The sequence below is a fragment of the Polypterus senegalus genome, chromosome 5 (assembly GCF_016835505.1).
Source record: "Polypterus senegalus isolate Bchr_013 chromosome 5, ASM1683550v1, whole genome shotgun sequence".
NCBI classification, from domain to species: domain Eukaryota; kingdom Metazoa; phylum Chordata; class Cladistia; order Polypteriformes; family Polypteridae; genus Polypterus; species Polypterus senegalus.
Window position 1 is genome coordinate 3,606,718 of NC_053158.1, and position 17,356 is coordinate 3,624,073.

A 17,356-nucleotide genomic window follows, 5' to 3' on the forward strand; every position below is an offset into this window, starting at 1 on the left:
CGACGTAGTATCGTAAACAACTTGAGATTAACATCAAACTATGTAACATCGACATTCAATAGCAATTGTCTGAAAAGTGCACATAATGCAGAAAACCTAACAATGAAATACACAAAATTTCTCAATTCTCTTATGAAACAGAGTAAGAAAAAATGAATTTGCAGAGACATTGGGTCAAAGTGACTCCTGAGGGTAAAAATTTGTCCACGATTTAAATTTCATGATAGACCAGAATCCTGTCGAGGATTTAAAAATTCTAAACATCCTTGCGGGCCCAGGGGCGGCTTTTAGTTTTACCTTTACAGATAACCATTTAAATAGCCATCGATTTTACTGTCCAACTAACTTTTAAGGTGAAAAATCTACTACATGGCACTTACCGAAGAATAATAAAGTGGCAAGAATCCCCAAGATATTGCAAAAAATGCAGCTAAATTACCAACTGTTTAACGTCAAATTAATAGTATTAACTTGAAATCTTCGGTTAACAATAAACACAACGACGTTATAGTTACGTCACAGCGGAGAGAACAATAGTAACTGTATAATAAGTAATGCTGTGTCTAGGCATCCGAAAGTCGGACTCCACATTTCATTCTAAGAATTATTTTGAGGTTAATATAGCAAAGGAAAACTGTTCAGCTCCGGAAAATTCTGTTTTCATCTGAGCCTATTGTGGTGTACCTGCTGTGTGCAGTAGAGGGCAGTAGGCATGGAGGAGTGGAGAAAAGGGTGGAGAGGATCGTAGAGTTCGGGTTGGAGTTGAGCATTAAAGAGGATTGTGATAAAGAAGACTACGTGCTGTATTTACTGTCATAATACACAACACCTATTTCAGGAATGGGCCTAATGCTGCAGCATCAATAGCACCCACCTTAATCCGGGCCTGATCCCGGGACTATTCTGTGCATTTGTGTTTGGGGTCTCAGTGGTGCCCTCTAGCCTTTGCTCTATACATATTGTCACGCTTGGGTCACAGAATTGCACAGAAACACAGGAGATTGTAGAGACAAGAACTTTATTCAAAGATTTCAAACAAACGTCTCTTTCAGAAGTTAAACGAAGGGAAACGAGCTCCGCATGTAGTTAGAAGGGACCGTTCCATCTCTGTATTCTAAAAGAATAGACAAACATCATGGGGGTGCACAACGGGAGAGGGACCCCCAACAGGAGCAGAGGACGTCTGGGGTAGGAGAGAGAAACAAAGCAATGAGCAAAAAGGACAGGAGCTGTACAGGCTTTTAAATCTACGAAGAGCTGTGCGAGAAGCACATCACGCGACACAGCAGCACAGCAGCAGCAGCAGCCCAACAGCTAGCGGAGCAAAATGGAGGCAAACTGTATTTGTTCCCATTGTATCAGGGGATTTCGGAGGAGCGACCCTTTTACTTCTTCACTGTATATGTGTGACCATCCACAAGTAACCGATCAAACAAGTAAACCCTTACCAACGTCTTCAAATGCTGACTCAATGCTGTGCCTTCCAGATCTTTTGTGACCCTCTCCTTTAAGGGGGCCACGCATGTCAGATTTTTCACCCAAAACTTATTTTGAATTGACAGGCCATCTTAAGCTGTTGGACCAATGATCCTAAACTTTACAAGAGTCTGGGCACCTGTTGCCCGATTCCCTTCCTAACCCTCCTGGGAAGCTGGACTGACGGATTGTGCTCGAGTAATGCCTTGTAAGATCAGGGGCAGGCTGGGAGATGGACCACGTCCCAGGGCTGGGCACACTGACTGAAAAGGCTCCATCAACTGGGATGGTGCTTCTGGTGTGATGTCCCCACAGTCCTTCCAGTATGACACCTTGAAGGTGCAGCACACACCTGGTGAGCCAAGAAGACGTCTTCAACTGATTAAAGCACTGAGATCCACGTACACCCCAGGACCGCTCATCCAGTGTACCAGGACTCCCAATTGTATATGGTGTGTCGGAGATGGCTGGGGTGGTGACCTGGCCGGGACGCCCAGGAAGACCAGAAGAGGGCTTACGTCCACCTCAGACCACGTGGGGGTGACCAACCTGGTTCCTTTGGGGGCCATGGGTACAGAGTTCTGAAGCTCTACCCTGTAGGGGCCCATGGTCACCACCTGGGGGCGCCCCTGTGCCTTGGGAGCCCTGGACCTCGGCACTTCTGCCACACCCGGAAGAGAAGCGAGGACACCGGGGACACAGCCAGCGCTTTGCCACACTGGGGATATTGGTGGAAGATTGCCGGGAAGTACCTGGAGCACATCCGGGTGATTATAAAAGGGGCCGCCTCCCTTCATGTGATGTCTGGAGTTGGGAGGAGAAAGACAAGGTCTTGGAGGAGAGGAGTCGAGGCGGCCTGAAGAAGGAGAGAAGGCACTGTGTTGTGGCCAGGACTTTGGGGACTTTTGGGGGTTGTGGCACCTTTGTACATAATGGCACTTGTAAATAAACGTGTGTTGGGTGACATTAACGTGTCCGCCTGTCTGTGTCCGGCCCGTCTTCCACAGGTGGCTCACATGTTCTTGTAGTTTTTCCTTCCTGGATGTGCAATGCTGCTTTTATTCACATCACACACAATATCTCAGGCTGGAAAATGAAGTTTAAATATACTGTACGCCGTGTGTTTAGGAAAATAATTTAATTTAATAACATCATTTTTCTGCTTTTTACACATGCACACCCTAGTTACTGCCTATGCTAATAAGAGCTAAATGCTAATTAGACCGACAGGAAGCTTATTTATATTAGAAAGTAAATTGTCTTCAAATTTATATAAAGTGTTATTATTTCAGCTCCTAATCGTATGCATTTGCTGATGGGTTTTAGAGAACGTTGCTCCCTCCGAACAGTAGGTATCTTGCTGGCCTTATATGACAGATTAAATCATTAGATGACAGCTTCAGTTTAGGCCGTTAAACTAGCAATTAGCAATTCTCATCAAATTAGCTCTCATTACCGCACAGCTTCTGCTGAGCAATTCCAGCAAATCACATGGAAATGAAGCCAGGCGCGTGTTTCTCTTCCACGTTACGAGGCCGGAATCTTCCCGGTCCGGTGTTATCTCTTCTCTGTCACGTCCTTTAACAGGAGACATCTTCACAGCTTATCAGACAGTACGAGTCACGAGTCCCATTGTCACCTTTTGATTGCACGGGGTCCTTACGGATCCTTGAACAGCGTGCAGTGAAATTCTTACATGTGTAACCACTCTTTGCCACTCTCCAGTGCCATGATTAGTCAGGTGAACTGCCGGACCTTGAAACTTTAGCCCCCCTTAAACTATACCTTCTGTTCTAATGGAGGGTACTGGACGAGTCCCAGTTGGGTGAAACTCTATAGCTGTGTAGCTCTGCCACATGCATGTTTCCTTCACACCCACCTTGACCTTGGCATCAAAGGGGTTTGAGTCCGGCCTGGCAGATTCCACCGTGTGTTCCGATGACGAGAGATGTGAAGGGTGCAACAGAGAAGCACGTGGGGTGGGGGCTCCAAGGATTGGTGCTGGGCCCTCTTCTCTGCTCCCTGTACACCATCTTACAAGACTCCATCATCCAGTGCCATGGTTTCTCTTATCAGTGCCATGTTGATGATACACAGCCATACCTGTCATACCCTTGAGAAGAAAACTCAATATCAGTAGAATCTCTGCATGTCTCGCTGATATGATAGTGTAGATGAAGGAGTACCACCTCAGGCTGCAGCCTGGCAAAGTCATAGCTCCTTGTTATCCCATCTGTTTAACACCCCCACCTTAGTTCTGCTCGGCTCACAATCGTTAACTTTGGGCTGGTGATAGGTGACCAGCTGACACTGGTGACCGTGTTGCCACTCTCTCTTACCCTGTCTAACATCCTCAACATCAGGCCGTAATTGACAGAATGTGTAGGACAACTCCTGGTCCAAGCTTTGGCCTTGTTAGGTCTGATCTATGACATCTTTCTACTTGCGGGAGGACTGGCATGTGTCACCAAGCAACTACAGGTGACTCAGAATAAGAGTGGCAAATGACGCCTCTTTCAGGGTGGCCATATTTAGATTCAGAGTCAGTTGCCTTCATTGGGCGGTTTCTCTGTACTGTGGCGGAAGAAAATGATCTGATGCAAGCATTAAGGTCACCCAGCCCCTACTGTGCTGATATTTATACCCATGGGGTCAGTTCCCCAGTTACAGAGACAGGTGGGCCCGCCCCCTTAAGCTCAAGATAGCAACAACAAAATAAATAAACCACTGAAACACAATTAACATTATATACAAATAGTAAATAATTAACTACCAATTCAAAAATTCATTAAGAAGTAATAAAACCAAGAGACAAAATGAAAATAATAATAATCATAATTAATTACATTTATATGGCATTTACTTGCTAATCAAAGCACTTAGAAAGAGGGGAACCACTTCAACCATCAATGGTGATGCGATGGCAGCCATTATTATGCCAGCATGCTCACCACACATTGGATAGGTGGCGAAGGGGTGATATAGATAGCCAATTAGAGACAGGGGATGATTAAGGGGCCAAAACAGATGGGGCAATTCAGAATAAGCCCTAAAAACAATAAAAAACACTTGTGGCATTCCAAGGGAATAACAAGCTCAAACTAAAAGAAATTTTTGGGGTGCCAACCCAGCTTTCTCCATTTATGTATTAATTCAAACAAATACAATGCTCGATGGCAAAAAAGGGAACAAAAACTATTGCCAGCAGAAAAACGTGGCTGGTATTCGTTTGGCTTTCTTGTCCACCATCTAAAAACTTTGGAGCTCCTTAGCTCTGGTCACTTTAGATAGATGTGATGGTCGTGTTTTTATAGCCTAGGAGATCGGAAGGGGCGGAGTCAGTTGCCCTCATTGGGCGGTTTCTCTGTACTGTGGTGGAACAACATGATCTGATGCAAGCATTAATGTCTCCCAATTTCTGCACTGCCGATATTTACACCCATGGGGTCAGTTCCCCAGTTGCAGAGACAGGTGGGCCTGCCCCCTTAGGCTCAAGATAGCAACAAGAAGATATATAAACTGCTGAAACACAATTAACATTATAGACAAATAGAAAATAATTAACTACCAATACAAAATTCATTAAAAAGTAATAAAACCAAGAGAGATAATAAAAAATAATAATAATAATAATAATAATAATAATAATCATCATCATCATCATCATCAAAATTAATTATAATTATATAGCATTTTCTTGCTAATCAAAGCACTTAGACAGAGGGGAACCACTTCAACCATCAATGGTGATGCTACGGCAGCCATTATTATGCCAGTACGCTCACCACACATTGGCTATTAGGTGGCGAAGGGGGTGATATAGATAGCCAATTAGAGACAGGAGGTAATTAAGGGGCCAGAACGGACGGGGCAATTCGGAATAAGCCCTAAAAACAATAAATAACACTTGTAGCCTTCCAAGGGAATAACAAGCTCAAACAAAAAGTATTTTTTGAGGCGCCAACCCAGCTGTCTCCATTTATTTATTAATTCAAACAAATACAATGCTCGATGGCAATAAAGGGAACAACAACTACTGCCAGCAGAATAACATGGCTGGTATTTGTTGGGCTTTGTTGTCCACCATCTGAAAACTTTAGAGTTCCTTAGCTCTGGTCGCTCTGGATAGATGTGACGGTCGTGTTTATATAGCCAAGGACAGGGGTGTCCAACTCTGGTCCTGGTGAGCTGCAGTGGCTTCAGGTTTTCATTCTGACCATTTTCCTAATCAGTGCCCAGTTATCATTGCTAATTAACTTCTTTTCCCTTCATTTTAATAGCCCTGTTTTTCAGGATTCAGTCCTCTGAATTGATTTGTTTCCTCATTAAATGGCAGCCAAACAGAAATTAGATGTGAGACGAGCCAACAGATGACCAGCTGAACTGGAACGTCAGACTCCAGCCAATTTCACTCCAACCAGTTCCTTAATGAGAAGCCAATTCCTGCTGTTAATTAAAGCCCTTATTGAATATCAGGACTTTGTCGCTGCTCTCGTTCTGTCACAGCAGTCTGTTGATTTTCTGTTTTTTCTAAGACTGCCGTCAAGATGTTTTTTTTAAGGTTAGCAGGTCATGTGGCGTCTTGTTTTGTGTCTCATTATTGTTTGGTTGCTAATTAAGGAAAACGAACAACTAAGGGGTCTGAGTCACGTCAGATAAAAAGAATTTAATTAGCAGCAAAAACTGCTCACTAATTAAGAAGATGGTTAGAATGAAAACCTACAGCCACTGCAGACCACCAGGACCAGAGTTAGGCACCCTTGGCCTAGGAGATTGGAAGGGCTGGAGTCAGTTGCCCTCATTGGTCAGTTTCTCTATACTGTGGCAGAAGAAAATGTAAATACAGTTAGTAACAGCGCCCCCTCTTGGCCTGGGGTGGTATCACATATCTGTGAAGGACTTGGAGGGTGATATTCTGACTTGCACGTGTGACACACACCAAACGTAGAAAACATTGGCACCACGGAAAAGTCAGAAAATATGAGCAGGAAGAATTTCGAAAAAAAAATAAATAAAATAAAATATAAAGACTTGCACTGTAACACCATTTGTGTTATGAACTAAAAGTCCCAAAGCATTTCCAATAATTCCCACTAGAGGGGGATATACTGCCAAACTCTGGCAAGATAAACATCAAATCTTTATAAAAATAAGGTTTATTTTTCACAGAATGCCCTGTCACACAGGTGACGGTGTGGGTCGGCTCCACGCTGTTGGTCCCAACCGGTAGGCTCTTGACCAAGAATACTACTATCGTGCTACCATTGGGCGTAATGCAGGAACTGGGGTGGGCACCGCTGGATGTAGGAAGAACATGCAAACCCCACATGGACAATAACTCTGACGCTGTGACGGCCTTGCCACCCAGGTGTCACAAAAAAAGTGTAAAAATAAAGTGGCTAGAGGTGGCCCGTATGAGAGGATTCAGTCGTGACTGAAATGAAGAGGAAACACGTTCTACTAAACTAGAAAATGACCCTGAGTGGCTTGTTTGTAATTCACACCTGGGATGCCTCATTTAGCCGCCTAATGTTCATCTTTTCTGGAATTGCAATTAACTTTAGGATCTCATCTTTCTATGTAACGAAAATGTTTAACAATAAAGACACATTCCCGTCTCCGATATTTCATCTCCAGATTCCATGCGACTCTTCCGCTCGCTAATATTTTGCCAGCAGCGATACTCCGTATTGTGTCAGGGATTTTCTTCAAATGTCAACGGACACGTGTTGTTAATGAGGAAATACTTGACGAGGCCAAATCCGTCAGCTCCCCGATTATTCTGAGCGCAGACGGTTGGTTTAATTAATATGTTTTACATTTCGGGGACGTCGCATCAATCAGTTGTCGCTTGGTTCAGCGGGGAAGCGCTGAAGATAAGAAGTCGCACACTGGTGGTCTCATAGGTTGGGATTTTCACCCTCCAGTCACATTTCCTACTGCAGGATCAAAGAGAGCTGGAGCCTCACCACAGCAACATCGGGCACCAGGCAGGAACCAAACCTGGATGACAATCCATTGTGGAGGTAAGTGCCTTGAGCATGGGAAAGGCGCTAAATAACTAAAATTTACTGCTATTATTATTATTCTTTTTAATTCTATTGATTTTATTGTAATCACACAACATTCATTACAAAAGATCGATTTTTACAAAAATAGGGTTGAATTATTATTTTTAATTTTATTGTAATCACACAACATCCATCCATCCATTTTCCAACCCATTGAATCCGAACACAGGGGTCTGATGGAGCCAATCCCAGCCAACATAGGGCACAAGGCAGGAACCAATCCTGAGCAGGGTGCCAACCCACCACAGGACACACACAAACACACCCACACACCAAGCACACACTAGGGCCAATTTAGAATCGCCAATCCACCTAACCGGCATGTCTTTGGACTGTGGGAGGAAACCCACGCAGACAAGGGAGAACATGCAAACTCCACACAGGAAGGACCCGGGAAGCGAACAAGGGTCTCCTTACTGCGAGGCAGCAGCGCTACCACTGCGCCACCCAATCACACAACATTCCATACAAAAAGATCGATTTTTACAAAAATAGGGTTGAATTATTATTATTATTATTATTATTATTATTATTTTTATTATTATTACGTAACTGTGCTCAGGCTCCTTCAGAAAGCATTCAGGCCCTCCATTTTGTGATGTTGCAGCCTTGTGCTAAAATGCATTTCAGTTTTTCCTCTCATCAATCAACCTTCTACGTTCCAGAATGAGAAAGCGAAAACAGAATTTGAGAAATGTTGGCATTTATTTTGGAAATGTCACATGGACAGACGTTTTGAGACTCTCTCCTCTATGGCGACTGCAGCCTAACGTCTTTATGGCTTTGCACGTCTGGATTTGGGGGTTTTCTGCCATTCTTCTCTGCAGACCCTCTCAAGATCTGCCAGTAAAGATGGAGGACATTGGTGGACAGCTACTTTCAGGTGTCTCCTAGAGGTGTTCGATTGGGTTCAAGTCCAAGCTCTGGTTGAGCAGCCCAATGGCATGGACAGAGTTGTCCCCAAGCCACTCTGGTATTGGTTTTGCTTTGTCCTGTTGGACGATGAACCTTTGACCCAGTATGAGGTCCACCATGTTGTGGGGAAGGGTTTTCCTTTTTGGAGATCTCCACACTTTGCTCCATTCAGTTTTCCATCTATCCTGTCTGGATTCTCAATCCATGCTGCTAATAAACACCTCCACAGCGAGATGATGCTACCACCATGCCTCACCATTGAAGTGGCATTGCACAGATGGTGAGCACTGCTGTTGAGGTTTAGATCAAGGATCAATAGGCCTTGTTATTGGTTTTAGAACTATTGACAATTAAAAGGAGTGGCTTAGACAGGCACCATTATTTTAAAGGCCGCTGCTTCTGTTTTTAATGCGGCCCGCTTGATTACATTTGCCTTGTCTTTTAAGGACCAAGGACGCCGTGTTTTTAAGGGAGATGAGGGAACACGTTTTTATTTTGGGACACGATGACAATGCTGGGTCTTTTGACTCACCGAAGTCTAAACAAATTTTTGGAAAAACCTTCAACGCCCCCAAACTTAAAAGAAACAAAGTAAACTGACATGCTAGCACATAAACACTTTAAACATATAAACATTTTAGAATTTAAATGCATATATTAAGGCTTATGAACTTTTTAGATGATCAGATTAAAAGCGAGCTGTATTGTGTTAGTTTGGTTTAATTATACAGAAGTTTTAAGAACTGATAATTAAGGTTAGCCCCCTCTGCTGGTACAGTAAGTCAGACCGTATGTGGCTGAGTGTCACTGGCTGATGACGCAGCTGGAACATCGGCTTGAAAGTTTGTGAACCCTTTAGAATTTTCTATATTTCTATATAAATATGACCTCAAACATCATCAGATTTTCACTCAAGTCCTAAAAGTAGATAAAGAGAAACCAGTTAAACAAATGAGACAAAAATATTATACTTGGTCATTTATTTATTGAGGAAAATGATCGAATATTACATATCTGTGAGTGGCAAAAGTATGTGAACCTCACGGATGATCAGTTAGTTTGAAGGTGAAATTCGAGTCAATGGGATGCCAATCAGGTGTGAGTGGGCACCCTGTGTCATTTAAAGAACAGGATCTATCAAAGTCTGCTCTTCACAACACATGTTTGTGGAAGTGTATCATGGCACGAACAAAGGAGATTTCTGAGGACCTCACAAAAAGAGTTGTTGATGCTCATCAGGCTGAAAAGGTTACCAAACCATCTCTAAAGAGTTTGGACTCCACCAATCCACAGTCAGACAGATTGTGTACAAATGGAGGAAATTCAAGACCATTGTGACCCTCCCCAGGAGTGGTCGACCAACAAAGATCACTCCAAGAGCAAGGCACACGTGTAATAGTCAGCGAGGTCACAAAGGACCCCAGGGTAACTTCTAAGCAACTGAAGACCTCTCTCACATTGGCTAATGTTCATGTTCATGAGTCCACCATCAGGAGAACACTGAACAACAATGGTGTACATGGCAGGGTGGCAAGGAGAAAGCCACTGCTCTCCAAAAAAAAACATTGCTGCTCGTCTGCAGTTTGCTAAAGATCACGTGGACAAACCAGAAGGCTACTGGAAGAATGTTTTGTGGACAGATGAGACCAAAATAGAACTTTTGGTTTAAATGAAAAGCGTTATGTTTGGAGAAAGGAAAACACTGCATTCCAGCATAAGAACCTCATCCCATCTGTGAAACATGCTGGTGGTAGTATCATGGTGTGGGATGTTTTGCTGCATCTGGGCCAGGACGGCTTGCCTTCATTGACGGAACAATGAATTCTGAATTATAATCAGAGAATTCTAAAGGAAAATGTCAGGCCATCTGTCCATGAACTGAATCTCAAGAGAAGGTGGGTCATGCAGCAAGACAACGACCCAAAGCACACAAGTCGTTCTACCAAAGAATGGTTAAAGAAGAATAAAGTGAATGTTCTGGAATGGCCAAGTCAAAGTCCTGACCTTAATCCAATCGAAATGTTGTGGAAGGACCTGAAGCGAGCAGTTCATGTGAGGAAACCCACCAACATCCCAGAGTTGAAGCTGTTCTGTATGGAGGAATGGACTAAAATTCCTCCAAGCCGGTGTGCAGGAATGATCAGAAGTTACCGGAAACGTTTAGTTGAGTTATTGGGGGGTCACAGCAGATACTGAAAGCAAAGGTTCACATACTTTAGCCACTCACAATATATAATATTTGATCATTTTCCTCAATAAATAAATGACCAAGTATAATATTTTTGTCTCATTTGTTTAACTGGTTTCTCTTTATCTACTTTTAGGACTTGAGTGAAAATCTGATGATGTTTTAGGTCATAGTTATGCAGAAATATAGAAAATTCTAAAGGGTTCACAAACTTTCAAGCACGACTGTACATACATTCTAGATAACATTTAACTTCCTACAGTAAATCGATGCTCCCTCATGACTGAATATCTTAATTAATCAAACTAAAACAATGCTTTGGCTTTGAGCAATATAAACATTTAAGGGTTCATTAATAAAGGCTTCAGCACTGTGCTCACTGACTCAAGGCCTCTCGCCTGCTTCCAGCTCCAGCAGCTTAGCTCTTATCAGTAAAGCTACGTGGTGCGCTCACCAGAACAGCTGCCTTTGATTTTAGTCTTACTGGATGCTGGTGCCACACCTGGGTTCACTTCCCGGGTCCTCCCTGCGTGGAGTTGGCATGTTCTCCCCGTGTCTGCGTGGGTTTCCTCTCACAGTCCAAAGACATGCAGGGTTAGGTGGATTGGCGATCCAAAATTGTCCCTAGTGTGTGGTTGGTGTGTGTCCTTTGGTGGGCTGCCGCCCTGCCCAGGATTTATTCCTGCCTTGCGCCCTTTGTTGGCTGGGATTGGCTCCAGCAGACCCCCGTGACCATGTAGTTAGGATATAGCAGGTTGGATAATGACAGACTGACTGGGTGATCTCAAAAGTGAGCCCCATATATTTGATGGCAAAAATCAACGCAACAAAGCAAATTGGTATGAAGATCCTTTCAGATTGTAGTCAGAATATCAACTGCCTCAAAAATGGCAGTGCTGCCCCCTAAAGGGACGCCAGACCAGAATGGGCAGGGCCAGGAGATGACAACCCGGATGTGGCATCATGGAGACTGGCCGTTGTCTGATCTGTAGGAACAAAAGGAGGAGGAGCATTAGGTAACAGCGCCAACCCTCTACTTGGGGTGGCATTACATCTTGATGAGCCCTCAAGTTGTCTCACAATCGTAGTAAAAACAATTAAAACATCACGCAGTCACCACAATGGATAGAAGCTGATGTAATACAACACATTCATGATGGCTTATCTAGTTGAAGCCCAGGTTATATGAAAATGGATCCTCCGCTATTGGGTGGCACCATTGTTAAACCACATTGAGATTTCTTTGGGCAGAGCCCTCTGAAATCCACCAATGAATGTTGGTTTGTGTAGATCAGTAAGCTGTTTGCGTACCCATCTTGCACATACTTTCTTCTTCTCCTTCTTCTTCTTCCTCTCCATCTCCATCCTCTTCTTCTTTTCCCACTTCTTTGAGGGGTCGGTATGCCTGATCACCCTTCTCCACACAGCTCGGTCCTGCACCTCCTTATCCGTTAAGCCCTTGTCCTTCAGATCTTCTTCTCACAGTCACCATGTCACGTGCAGATCCACAGATGATATCCAATTGTGCAGTTAGAGAGGACAACTTAATCCATCGGTCTTATCTGAGGAAGCCATTTGCCATGTCAATGTGGGCTTTTTGATGGTCGACCAGCTCGAGTTTCGCCTTCCTCCCTTATTGTTTCCGCTTTAAACCTTTCGACCCCTTCTAATAGAAAAACAGGACAATGAAAATGTGTTGGGGGAACCTTGCGGCCAACCTCATCTATTATAAAGCTGAAACAGAAAAAAATAAACGTGTGTTAATAATGCAAAAACTGTCTTCTTAGACCGTAGTCCTATTCTGACCGTCAAAGATGGCGGTTGTTCTGGTCATATGAGTGCCGGTCTGAAAGAGGCGGGTCCAGGTAGGCAGATACTGAAAGTGACATCATTTGAGGAGAGAAGTCAGTCCGCCAGTCTGCAAAGGGAGGAAAAGAGAGAGAGCGTGTTATCACACAGCGCCACCCCATGGACTGGTGGAGAATTACCATCACCTGAGCCCTTAAACTGTCTCCCGTGCAAACGCGTGTGTGACACCCTCCATAAACTTCTCATCGTGTCCTGCTGTTTTCACTTCCATTCTGAGCCGTCCTCCTTCTAACAGTTTCAGCAGGTTTCACTCGCTGTACCCAAATAAATCTCACAATGGTGCATTGTTCATTGGAGCATCCATGTTTCTCTGACCTTGGCTCCAACCTGACCTTGGCTCCAACTAGACTAACAGCAGACTGTAACACGGTGCGAGTTCAAACTACCCATAAGCCACTGTGAATGTGTCGTGTTGTGTCAGCTTGTGTCCATTGCAGATCTGTTGCCTTCATTTTTTTAATTTGCTGTCGTATTCAATACACAATAACGTGATCTCTGATAAAGTAAATAAAAAAAAAAATAATTCTCCAGCTGTAAAAATAGATAGTTAAGTCCCTGTAAGCCCTTGAATTGTATGTCTGGTGTCCCCTTTTTTTTTGAACTTGTCTCTTTGTGTCACCCTGTCCCTTCTGAGTACCTGTGGTCAGGTGGCCGGTGTTACTACTAAACATGTATTACAAATCACCAATCCCTGGGCTCTTAATTAATTTTGTAAATAAGTATAAGAATATGAGATGAGTGTTTAAATATAATACTTTCAATTCTCTCGAAAAAAACAATGATAATGTGAACAGGAAAAAAAAAAGCTACTAGCAATAATAAGGTTGAATTGAGCACATTAGCGACTATCAAGTAATTTGAGGTTCAGGAAATGAATTGCTTTGCCTCCAGCTCCGACAAATTTTCAATCTATTTTTGTGATAAGCACTCTGCCAATCATAAGGAGATGCGCCGCAGGCTGCTAATCACTAACACATCCTATGGAGCCGGGAAGCAAAGCTGAACGAAGGGAATAAAAATAAAAGCAGGAAACATCCCCGCAGAAACCAGTCAAATAGCTAAAGACGTGATTTTTATTTTCTCAGAGTGTCTGCCCAAAACGGTGTTTGACTGAACACCTACATGCTGTTCAGCTTTGAAAATCTCTTCCACAGATAATTTGCTCCCCTGAGGGCTGACGTCAGATTATATAAAACATTTTGCTACAGGAGGGAGGACTGGCGGATTGTTCTTCGGAATCGTGCTCATTTGGCACCCGCCCCACCGCATGCAGCTGCTGCCTTTATAAAACGGGCATGCAAAGAATTAAAAGGCTGGCTTCTGTAATGAAGTCTGAATTATTCTCTTTATCACCCTCATCATCATCATCATTAACATTTTCTGTTTCTCCTCATGAGGACCGAAGTTGCAACGTGATGAGCTGGGCTGAGTAGACCTTTAACATCCCAGATGACTTGTTGCAACCATTCTTGAAGAATATCCAGATATGCCCAGGACAGCCGGCTGATAAAATCCTTCACGCCTGTAAAGTCTTGAAAATAATCAATATATTTAAAGTCATTTCAGTTTGTCCAAATACTTTTGAGCCCCTGAAAATAGGGGGAGCACGTATAAAAATGGCTGTCTTTTCTCAATGGCTCATATGGTATTGTTGTTAAATCTCTTCAATTAAACGTGAAAGTCTATACTTTGATCACATCTTCATTTCAGATCCATTGTGGTTGTGCACAGATGAAAATGAATTATGTTGCTGTCCAAATACTTATGGACCTGACTGTAAACTTGTGGGACAATTTGGTTCAAATATTGTCCCCTTTATTAATAACATTATGTTAACAAACAGGTAAGCATGACAAAACATGGGAGAACAATTCCTGCTCTCTCCATCCACTCCGCCAAAGAGTTTTCTCCTCCACCACTTGGCGTGGACTCCTCAGGTAAAGCAGATCGGCTCCTTTTAAACGAGACTCAGGAGAACATCCGGTGCCGTGACAAAGCCCGAGTCAAGAAGAAGTCGACAAGAGTGGGGAACATGAAACCCCATAGCACTCTCTGGCAACACCCAAAGATCACAAGAGGGTTGATCCACAGCACTACAGTTCCCAGCATGCCCTGCAGATGTCCATATGAATGCTGAAGCCCAGAGATGCTGTCGTATTCTGTAGTCAGGGAGCAGATAGTCTGAAATCTATTTATCATATAGTGCCTATCTATCTATCTATCTATCTATCTATCTATCTATCTATCTATCTATCTATCTATCTATCTATCTATCTATTATATAGTGCCTTTCACATCTATCTATCTATCTATCTATCTATCTATCTATCTATCTATCTATCTATCTATTATATAGTGCCTTTCATATCTATCTATCTATCTATCTATCTATCTATCTATCTATCTATCTATCTATCTATCTATTACAGTGCATCTGGAAAGTATTCACAGCGCATCACTTTTTCCACATTTTGTTATGTTACAGCCTTATTCCAAAATGGATTAAATTCAATTTTTTCCTCAGAATTCTACACACATAACACCGCATAATGACAACGTGAAAAGTTTACTTGAGGTTTTTGTAAATTTATTAAAAATAAAAACTGAGAAATCCCATGTCCATAAGTATTCACAGCCTTTGCTCAACACTTTGTCGATGCACCTTTGGCAGCAATTCCAGCCTCAAGTCTTGTTGAATATGATGCCACAAGCTTGGCACACCTATCCTTGGCCAGTTTGGCCCATTCCTCTTGCAGCACCTCTCAAGCTCCATCAGGTTGGATGGGAAGCGTCGGTGCACAGCCATTTAAGATCTCTCCAGAGATGTTCACTCGGATTCAAGTCTGGCTCTGCTCTGTCTGGGCCACTCAAGGACATTCACAGAGTTGTCCTGAAGCCACTCCTTTGATATCTTGGCTGTGTGCTTAGGGTCGTTGTCCTGCTGAAAGATGAACCGTCGCCCCAGTCTGAGGTCAAGAGCGCTCTGGAGCAGGTTTTCATCCAGGATGTCTCTGTACATTGCTGCAGTCATCTTTCCCTTTATCCTGACTAATCTCCCAGTTCCTGATGCTGCCACCACCATGCTTCACTGTAGGGATGGTATTGGCCTGGTGATGAGCGATGCCTGGTTTCCTCCAAATGTGACGCCTGGCATTCACACCAAAGAGTTCAATCTTTGTCTCATCAGACCAGAGAATTTTGTTTCTCATGGTCTGAGAGTCCTTCAGGTGCCTTTTGGCAAACTCCAGGTGGGCTGCCATGTGCCTTTTACTAAGGAGTGGCTTCCGTCTGGCCACTCTACCATACAGGCCTGATTGGTGGATTGCTGCAGAGATGGTTGTCCTTCTGGAAGGTTCTCCTCTCTCCACAGATGACCTCTGGAGCTCTGACAGAGTGACCATCGGGTTCTTGGTCACCTCCCTGACTAAGGCCCTTCTCCCCGATCGCTCAGTTTAGATGGCGGCCAGCTCTAGGAAGAGTCCTGGTGGTTTGAACTTCTTCCACTTACGGATGATGGAGGCCACTGTGCTCATTGGGACCTTCAAAGCAGCAGAAACGTTTTCTGTAACCTTCCCCAGATTTGTGCCTCGAGACAATCCTGTCTCGGTGGTCTACAGACAATTCCTTTGACTTCATGCTTGGTTTGTGCTCTGACATGAACTGTCAACTGTGGGACCTTCTATAGACAGGTGTGTGCCTTTCCAAATCAGGTCCAGTCAACTGAATTTATCACAGGTGGACTCCAATTAAACATCTCAAGAATGATCAGGGGATACAGGATGGACCGGAGCTCAATTTGGAGCTTCATGGCAAAGGCTGTGAATACTTATGTACATGGGATTTCTCAGGTTTTTTATTTTTAATAAAAAAACCTCAAGTAAACTTTTTAGTTGTCATTATGGGGTGTTGTGTGTAGAATTCTGAGGAAAAATGAATTTAATCCATTTTGGAATAAGGCTGTAACATAACAAAATGTGGAAAAGTGATCTGAATACTTTCTGGATGCACTGTATATAGTGCCTTTCACATCTATCTATCTATCTATCTATCTATCTATCTATCTATCTATCTATCTATCTATCTATCTAGTGCCTTTTACTGTTAATCTGTGATATATGCCATCTAAGATTTTGCACTTTTCACATCCATCTTTCTAGATATCACCTCCTCCATGTTCCTCTTGACTACCCTAAGTCATCATCTGACCAATCTTCAGTCCCACACCAGTTGTCAAGCACAGGCCCCCATTTCAAGGTGTCCACCTCGCACTGCTATGCTCCCATCAGAAGGAGATTGTTGTTGTGTTTGAGATGCCAGCGCTGCAGTGCCAGCCAGCCAGTGACACACTGTGAAGCAAAATTCATTGTCAACTATTGAATTTCTAAAAATGTTTGAAAATATATCTTGGTTAAAATAAAGTGAAATGTTTGTGTAAAATGGCAGAGTTGGTCCCAGAGACAGACTGCCAGACAGGACCAGAGACTTGCGCCAACCTCACCCTGCTCTTTAAGGTAATGTGTTAAAAATCAAACATTTTGTGCCAAGAAACAGAAAGTCTTGCTCATTTCTATACCGCAAAGTGAGATGCGTTTATTTCTAATCTCTTTTCTTGTGCGCTATCAAGTCTTTTGATGTGCCCAGCATCCTATAACAATAAAAATCAATGAAATTGTGCTTTCAAACCAACAGGCGTCACACACATTTAATAACATCAGGCTTTTAAACTGAAGAAACTGCCCGCTGGAAATCAATCCATCAATCGTTTTTTTTTTTTTTTTTTGTCTCTTGTACTATCACGCTCTTAGACTGCATGATGGTTTAACACTATTCATCCATC